Here is a 9,597-nt window from a genome sequence, read left to right as displayed (position 1 = left end):
CTGTGAGAGAGTGAGGCCAGTCACACTCTCGGGACGCCAATTTTAACTTCAGGGACCACATAAATCAAAGGTATTTAAACACAAAGTCATGCATTTCCCACAAATAAAATGGTTCTCCAGGCCTGTGTGCATGCATATTTAAATAGCAGATCACTATCAACATAACTGGACACTGATTTTGTGGCTGTATGAAGACCAGTGCAAACAGCTCTCTGCAATTTGGTAACTTCCTGACATAGAAATAACCTTTGCCCCTCCATGTGGTCTCTTGGTACGCACACATGGTGCAAGTGGGAGGAGAGGCCAACCAATGGGAAGTTTAAACAAGTGCAACAGGGAGAGTTGTTGGTGTTTTGGTTGAAACCGGTCTAAGTCAATGACTGTATATAAAGATGGACGACTCGTCTCGTTGTAAAAAAAAAAAAAGAAGCCATCTAGTGCATTAGGAGCCAGAGTCTACGCAGTAGGGATAAACGAGATACGTGTCCTCTCGCCGATCCTCCTCTACTCTGCTAATGCGGAACAGATCGGCTGCAGGAGCCGTATTTGTCAACAGAGCTGATCATGTCATGAACACTTGGACATAAATCAGCATAACTTACTTACTATAATGACAGAAACCATGTTAAAAAAAAAAGTATTTGACGTGTATTTTGATTTTATAGTTTGACTCATGTCCCATCATGCCGGAGGCGGGCTTTATGACCTATTCTGCAGCCATTCAGCAGGGGGCGCTCGGAATGTTTTGGCTACACTTTTAGGGAGCTGTCATGTCTTCCATCTAAGTCTCCAGACATGAAGTGGATCAACTGGTTATTTTGTCAACAAAAGAAAAGTAAATGTGGAGAAATAAGCCAGAAGCTTTAAACAACCACCAAAAATAACTTGTAATGTGGTTTGAAAAAAGGAAAGGTTGGTAATTCATTAATCTCGTGAAACAGGGATTTATGTCACACATGTTTGTGTGGACGGAAGATATGACTGCTGCTGATGGTTTACAGGTTGACAGAGATTAAATATTAGTGCTGCACATCTGTCTGTAAAGGTCGAACAGAAGGACAATTGCTCCAGCAGTATCGGAGGATTTAGTCGATGTGACGTGCCCAATCTGTGAAGCTGTCCTTCTTCTTCTTCGCTGTCTAGTGGAGCAAACAGAGGTGTATGCAAACAGGTGAGTCAGGGCATGTCTTGTGTGTTTAACTCTTGGAGGAGAAATCGGGCTCTTGTATACGCACTTCTTTATAAATCTGATGCAAAGCGTGCATGAAATATTTATAGTTTGTGCACTGTGAGTTGTAGATGTGAACTTATACAAGAATTTTCAGCATCTTGCCTCAAGACAAAGTAAATAATACATACTGTATCTATCAAAATAGACACTGGTAACACATAAGAGAGATAAGTGGAATGGTGAATTGTCCTTCACATTGGTTTACAGAGCTTGATTCCAATTAATGAAGTGCAGTTGCTGTCAATCTGCCGTCCATGGCAACAGTCATCATGGAGATGTAGGGTGCCAGACCACACACTCATACACAAATACCTGCATGCTTTCAAGTACACATCAACATGATTTAAACACAAGGGCACTCGCTCGGTAGGATTGTACTCACTGTCCTGCTGTCTGACACATTATGGAGTGAGTCTCACACGCACAGGTTGTAGAGGACATAGTGTTTGGAACAAAGAACACTTTGTAATTTATATATTCATGCTTGGAGTAAACATTTCACTAACAGCGCGGCTGCTGTCTCGGAAAAGCAAATGGCTCACAGATGCTAAGAAAGACAACAGTGAAAGATAAATAACAAGGACATCTCAGATTTTTTAAGTCCTGCAATGACTCAACATTTTGTAGAAGCCTTGATGTTTTAAAATTTGATTCTAAAGTATTTGCTTCAAATAGCAGAAATGTGTTCTCTGCGAGTGGCAAGCCTGACAACTAAGAATTAGAATAAAACGCATGCAACGGCCTGAAACAATTTCCATTAGGAGTTTAGGGCTGCATATTCAGAAACGATGCTAATTCAAAAACAATTGAAATAGTCCAAAACAAATGCAACATTAACTGTAAATGAAAAAAATGTGCTGCAAACAGCCGAAACAAATGCGTTAACAGCAAATGCACTGCAAATACAACAACTATGCAAGTGAAAAGTGCTTCAGCGTTCAGTGGAGCAGCTTGATATTTTACAAGAGTGAGACGGAGATGATGAACAGAATTTATTTATTACAAAACATACATAAAAAAGACGCCAGGAATTTCTCTGAGGAACATGCACAACTGACTAATGTGTAAAAAAGCTACTTCATCACATATACAAAAAGCACACAACTTTAGTTGAGAAATGGTTTCTGATGGACAAAAAGCTTTGGTTAAAGTAATAATCATGAAGATTTTCATTTAAATAAATGTCTGTTAAGTCACTATCTATCGCCGAATGAGGTAACACAATGCTGATTGAGACTATGGCCCACAGATGAAAGCCTTTGCATTTGCAGTATATAGTATTATTATGGTCTGGATGTCTGTGGCGACATTCATGGAAAAAATCACAGGCCCAGTTAGTGACGGGTTTTCCATCACCCATTAGTGGTTGGTCTGCCAGAGAGGGTAGGCGGAGCTAAGCGGCTGCTTTTCCACTCTCTGCAGGTGTTGTGAGTAAACAGCAATCTACTATGGCTGAACAAACAAAGAAAAGATCGATGACTTCAGATACAACTTCAAAAATAAGTGAAAATCCAAAGAAAAAGAAACAAATTAGACCCTCAGATGAAGGCAAACAGTTTAAAAAGGAAAGCGACCGTCAGCCAGGAAAATCAAGAGTTACAACCAGAGTCAACCGTGGACATCTGGTTATCTGGGACGTATGCGCCCACAATTGCCTTTTATCGCCATAAGGTGGCGCCAAAGAAAACGAAACTGAGAACTTCCTTAAGTAACGACTGCTAAGTGCAGCTTCCGTTTGCTACGGATCATAGTTAGCCATGCAGCTAGCTGAACAAATAGATGACTATGCCCGGTGTCTGGACTCAGAGCCAGGGGTGTGTTGGTGTTTACATCTCAAGCTAGGAGCTTCAGACCGCTGGGAGCTTTAAGTTGACAGGCCAGGGACAGGACCATCATTCCCCACTCTGCATTGCAACGTGTTTGCCCTTGTTGGCCACCGAAGAATAGTAAGTTCCTCTGTTGCACAGCTAGGAAATGATTGTGAATTAATACAAATAACGCATACTCTGATAGAACTGAAGAGGAAGAATTGCAATTGGCCTCAAAATTAAAATAAAGCTGGATATAAGACGTGCACCCGTATCAAAGTTTGACAACAGCACCAACGTAATGAAGCATAATGTTTACTGGAACCTGTGAGCCCAGAGGTTTACTGCAGAGTACTGTAGAGTGACTGTTCTGTATTAACATTTTGGAGGATTATGACACAGTCACAGTCGAGGGAGAACAATGGTCCATTTGCCATGGAAAGGGGAATGGGCTGAACTTAACAGCTTTTGTAACTCTGGAGAAGACAAGGTGAGCCTCAGTTGTGCCATATTGTGTTGCTAAGAATGAGCCAGTGCCTGCCAGGACAAGAAATCCATTAAGGCAGCTGATATTTTGAGACCAAGTACTGTTTTAATATGTTTATATAACATAACTTGTGCTGTTTGAACGATAAGAGACACAGTGGAGGAGGAGTGAAGGGGTCACATTCTCCTTGTCAGCCTCTTCAGGCAGGCTAAGTACAATATGATGCATAAAGATGTTGGGGTTGAGATGCCTTTTGTTTGCTGATTAGAGCTTTCTTTTTATATGATTGAGACTCATCTGTGGTCTGCCAAATGCTCTTGGTACTGCAACAGAGGGCGATGAAAGAGACAGTGATGGCAGAAACAGAAAGGCGGCTTTTTCAACAGATGAGGGCTGAGATTTGGCCAGCTAAGAAAGGGTCAACTTGGGCGTATTTCTGTGTGTGAATGAAACATGGTGCTCTGTCATCCTTGAGGTGGTAGCAGGGCAACAGAACTCTCAATCCATATCCACATGGTAAGTGATGGTTACCGTAATCCACCCAAGTCAGACTTTGGCTAAAGAAAGGATAGCAAGAATGTAGCAGAATTTCTTCCTCTGACAAGGAGGCGTTAAGCACTAATATTTCCAACAAGTACAAACCAAGCACAATCATGTAACTTGTTCCAAGTATATACATTTTGTTGGTTTACTCCCCTACTTCTATGTCCTTTTTCTATTATTCTGTTTGAGTTTACGCCTTGAGTAGAGAGCAACATAAAGAACAAAAAAGAAAATACAAAAGAAAAAAAAAAAAAAGCAGACAAGGCAGATAAAATGAGAATAGGACATGAGCAAAGAGAAAGAAAAGATAACATCAAATGAATAAAAACTGTTTTAAAAGAAAAATGTACCAAATAACATCTCACAAAATGAAACATTTTGGGTTTTGGAGATTGGTAGGCAGAGAGAGCATAATATGTGGGCTCTAAGAGCAAAAGCCTGATCATTCAACAAACCTTCGAGTTACCACTATGACTCCATCTGAACTTCTTAGGGGTCAAGAGGGCAGATAGCAGGTCAAGAAATCAGAAATGTGGCCTCACAGCAATAAGTCAAGCAGCAGAATTTGCACCAGCGGGCGAAAGCTATTTTGAGGAAGCCTAGGCTGAAACCTGAGTAAAGTGCATTGCAATAGTCAAGCCAAGTATAGATAAAAGCTTGTAAAACTTTTGGTAGGTCAGCAAAAGCTACATAACGACTCAATCTTTGAGATGATCTTAAGATGGAGAAACATGAGTGGACAATTCATCAACAGAGGATATCAAATAACCACTGGATTCCAAGAAGAATGTTTGTTGTCATTTGACAAAACACAAATATAAGCACAAACACAAAAAAATGTTGAATATGGGAAATCAAACAAAAGTACCTTAGCCTTAGCCTTTTATAATTTAGGACATGCAGGATTTCATATCAGAAGGGCAAGTCGTAATATTTGTTAGACTTTGAGACACTATGATTGATAAAAAATGGTTAAACAAATCAATATTTCGAATGGCCTGGTAAAGAGGTAGCATCTTAATAGAAAACAGATGGGGACCAAGAACCAAGCCTTGTGGTACACCATAACTCATCTGTAGAGTCAGAGTTACCGTTAGACATTGGAAACTTTCAATTGAAAGGTATTAGGGTTATAAGCTAAGAGCTGAGCCCTTGGTACCTACCGTAAACTCCAAACATGTGTCCCAATCCAGGGGCTGCAGCCTCCGAAGGCCGTATTTGAAGGCCGACTGCGTCACAGAAGCGTGTCGAAGGCTGTCCCAATTCAAAGCCTCCTTCAGATGCGGCCGACAAATGCGAAAGATCCATCAGGTGCATCCTTTGCAACCCACCGTATCCTGAGATGCATTGCGTCCCAATTCACACGAAATGGCAGACTTTTACGCGGCCGAGGAATACACTTTAAAATGTAAATGTTTTTTGTTTCAACTCAATCGAATAGATAGTGTTACATGTTTAAGAAAAAGAAAGGGCCCTTGAAACAAATTATCTTTAAAATAATTGGTTAACTTACTTGACATTAGTTATGCTAGCTAGTTAGCACGCTAGCCGCCTGTTGCTAGGCAACAGGAGTGGCGTTTGGTGATGCAAGGTAGAACGGTTTGAACGGTCTACGCAAGCTATGAATGGAGCATCCTCTGTGGACCCCCTCCTTCGAAGGCTGCAGCCCCTTGATTGGGACACAGCTTATGTGATCAACTGTGTCACACTTCTGGTTTTGTACCTTTCAGACAGATGACAGAAAAACACAGCTGACACGTGTTTGTTGTACACACTCCATTTACATTTGCACCCATGTAGGACAGGCGAGTCAGCCCTGATTGCCTGAACTGGTAGAACATGCATTATTCAGTGAGTTGATCCATAAGGAAAAGCTGGTAAGATCCTATTAGAAGGTGTAGCTTGTGTGAAATAGCACTTGGAATTACAAAGTTCAGAGTGACATTGATTTTCATAGAAAGGCAGCGGCATGTTGCATGACTCTCGCTTTGGAGAAGAGCTTATGGAGGAGCCGGTCTGAAGAGATCATTCTCTTAAAGGTTGGAGATGGATGATAAGAAACTACAAAGCCTCGACCAATCTGCCTGCTCATGTTACCTTTACGGCTGAGCGTCCATTCATACACACACCTTTCTAATTCAGTTCAAGTAACAGTGAGACAAGTAACACACATTAATGCACAGACATGAGCACAGGCTCGCTTGCTGTCTAATTGTCTTTGAGATGACTCTGCCACTGCCCCTCAAATCTCTGGGAGGGTGAATGAGGACGATTATTGGGCTGCGGAGCATTGCTTCTGAAAAGCAACACTCACACGAGTGCGTTTGTTCAGACACTGCATTCACCAACAAATCACTCAAATATGACCTTGCACACCCACGCACACCTATTCTCACAAAGCATACAAGCCTGCTCCCACAAACAGTTCAAACACCGGCAGATAAAATGTGGATTCATGTTCTTCATATGTGCAGGAATGCTGATAAATATTTGTACAATGATATTACATTTGTGACTTTTTTCCTGCGATGGAAAGACTTGGAAAAAATACGTAAGCATAAACAACTGGAACTGTATTTTTAAATCAATGGCAAATATCACTTGCTTTTAGAAGTATCACATAATTGATAAAAAACAAATGGATGTTTTTGGTTTTTTTTGTTAACTTTCTTCATTGCTTTTGTATTAACAATAGTTCCATTCAATAATGTTAGTACAGAATGTGTTTTTTTTTTAAACAATAAGAACAAGCAAATGGATGTTTTTATATTATTATATGGCAACACACTTCTGAGGGCTGTGAAAGGATTGAAGGATGAAAGGAAAGTGTAGGAGGAGGAGAGTTAAGAAAGGCAAAATTAAGGGAAAAGAGATGGACACGTATTTACTACAGTATGAATCATTTTCATCATCTTTGAAGGAAATTTTAATTCATTCAGTTCAGCCTTTGACAAATGTTTTTGTGTGATTAAGAATGATCACATCAAACATGCCTTTACCAAGTGTTCACAATTGAATTCTCTTATATTAATCCCAAAAGACAGCACTTGATTTGAAGGGATTAATTGCACACAGCAGAAATTGTGTCTCGCAGAGCTGCGGATTACGTTCTTCATTATTCAACACAGATAAGTCTTTTCAACCAATTAATAGCTGAAAAAAATACTGGTCAGGATAGATACTAGGGATGGGCATTTGAAGCACAAGTACTGTTTGATATTCACTGGAAACTATTAGACCATTATTTGAGGACACACCCCCGTGCGCAAACACACACAGACATAAGGAGAGACCAAGGCCCATTTACTTTTTCAACTCTGTCGGTTATATTTCCATGTCAAAGTGTGTACCAAAAAAACCCTGTTAAATCTACATAGAAATGAAGAATCTGTAGGCAGGGACGTGGATTTCCGGGACGGCAAGTTTTCTGGTTTCCATTTGTAGTACGCTGGTCAGAGTAATATTCATCAATCACGTACCAGCAGGCTGTAGAGAGCAAAAGCAGACAGACCATAATGTGACGTAATGACATCCAGGCTCCCATCAGCGGCTATCTGACGATGATTTAGCCTCTTATTAATCTCTATAAACAGACATCTGCATGCTAACAACTAACAATCCGTTCTAGGTCTAAAATTTAACTTCAGATAAATACCCCTGACGCTGTCAGGAAAGCCGCATTCAGATTTCCCGACTTCCTCGAATGCACCAGATCGACCCGACCTCCGTTCAACAAACGAGCATTTTAAAAGTAGTTTTCTTCTCCTCTTGAGGACAGACCTGACAAAGCTTCATTTTTACTTTTTATTAATCTGCATCATGATGTTGAAGGTAAGACTTGTTTATTAAAGTCAATCACAAGAAAAACAGTTTCTTTTTCTGTAAACAATGCAGCACACGGAAAAGGAAGTTGTTTATCGCTAACCGCCGACTATGTGGCCCAGCATGTTCACCATTGTCCCCAGAGGCTATATTGTCGTCAGACTGTAGCCGATGGGATCCAAGATTGGGGTATAATAAATTGTGCATCTTCCCTATATGATACACAGACATGGACCATTTCTCTCAGGGTGAGAGTCAGCCTGTCATTCTACAACTCAGTATGTTTAAGGCAGCATTGTCCTATTCAGGCCTCACAAAAGATACATGTGCATAGTTGTTTCAGATTTAGGATATCCTAGTTTTACCTGGCGGAGTTTGCACTTGATCTCATTATCGTTTATTTCTTTGAGGTCCACACAGAACTCTTTGACGGCTGCAGAAGTCTCAGCAACTCCAAATCTCACAGCGCCACACCTGCTTAACTGGCACCTGGCACTAATGCTTTCTTCTTCTTTTGTTATTTAATGGTGGTTAACGAACAGCTTTCAGATTAGCTACAGACACCGTCTGGCGGTATTACCGCATTACAACCAGGCGCTGGTTAAAACAATGGAAAAAATATATATATATGTTTTTTAAAGATTTATTTTTTGGCCTTTGCCTTTATTTGTAGGACAGCTGAAGATAGACAGGAAATGTTGGGAGTAGAGAGTGGGGGATGACATGCACTAAATGATCGGCAGACCAGGAGTCGAACCTCGATCAGTGCGACGAGGACTGTAGCCTCTGTACATGGGGTGCCTGCTCTACCGACTGAGCTAAACAGTGCCCCAGAAAAATTATATTTTTAACATGAGATAATAGTCGAATGAACTTTTTGTTTTTTTATTAAATAATAATTTAAATATTCTAAAAATTATGAGCCATCCCTAAATGAAATGAGGGATCAATGGGAAAGACTTTATGTGGGAGAGAAAGGGGGTGAGGGGGGTGAGGGGTAGGGGAGAGAGATAAAGAGCCAGGGATGAAGTGAAGTCGCTATTCATGGGATAAGTGCAATGGAGACAGCAATGAAGTGATGGCTGACATCAACTATGAGCCTCGTTAATAGTCTTACTCTGTGTGTGCGTGTGTGTGTGTGTGTGTCTGGTCTAATATAAATGTGTTTATTGTGCCTGTTCATTTCAGATAAGTATGCCCAACCAGAAGTGCGATATTACAATATCTATCCATATGACGCTCGCATATGAATCAGAAGTGGTGTGCGTGTGTGTGTTTGTGCGTGTGTGTGTGGTCTACGCATCCTCTATTACTTTCTCTTTGCACACTAATATGGTGCGCGCACACACACACACACACACACACACACACACACACACACACACACACACACACACACACACACACTGACACCTGAAGTGCAGCTCATCTGTCCTGATGAATGTTATTACCTGCTGTATTTGTTTCCTCTCATCATCCTCTCCTCTGCTAGTCAACCTTGTATCACGGCTGATATACAGGTTTCACACACGCACTCGCACACATCAATATGACATACTGCAGTTCAGCTTCTGCTGACGACGCACTGTCATGAAGTTTCCTTCCGTCATTCTTTCTTGCTCTTTCTTTTGGTCCGTCTCCTTCTGTTCCTGCAAACTTTAATGCGTTTTCGACTGCTGTGAAGTTCAAAAGTTCACACGATTCAT

The sequence above is a fragment of the Semicossyphus pulcher genome, unplaced genomic scaffold (assembly GCF_022749685.1).
Source record: "Semicossyphus pulcher isolate SPU_LCO1_2020_fin unplaced genomic scaffold, fSemPul1.0.p SCAF_17, whole genome shotgun sequence".
Taxonomy (NCBI): Eukaryota; Metazoa; Chordata; class Actinopteri; order Labriformes; family Labridae; genus Semicossyphus; species Semicossyphus pulcher.
Note: the sequence above shows the minus strand (reverse complement) of the source record.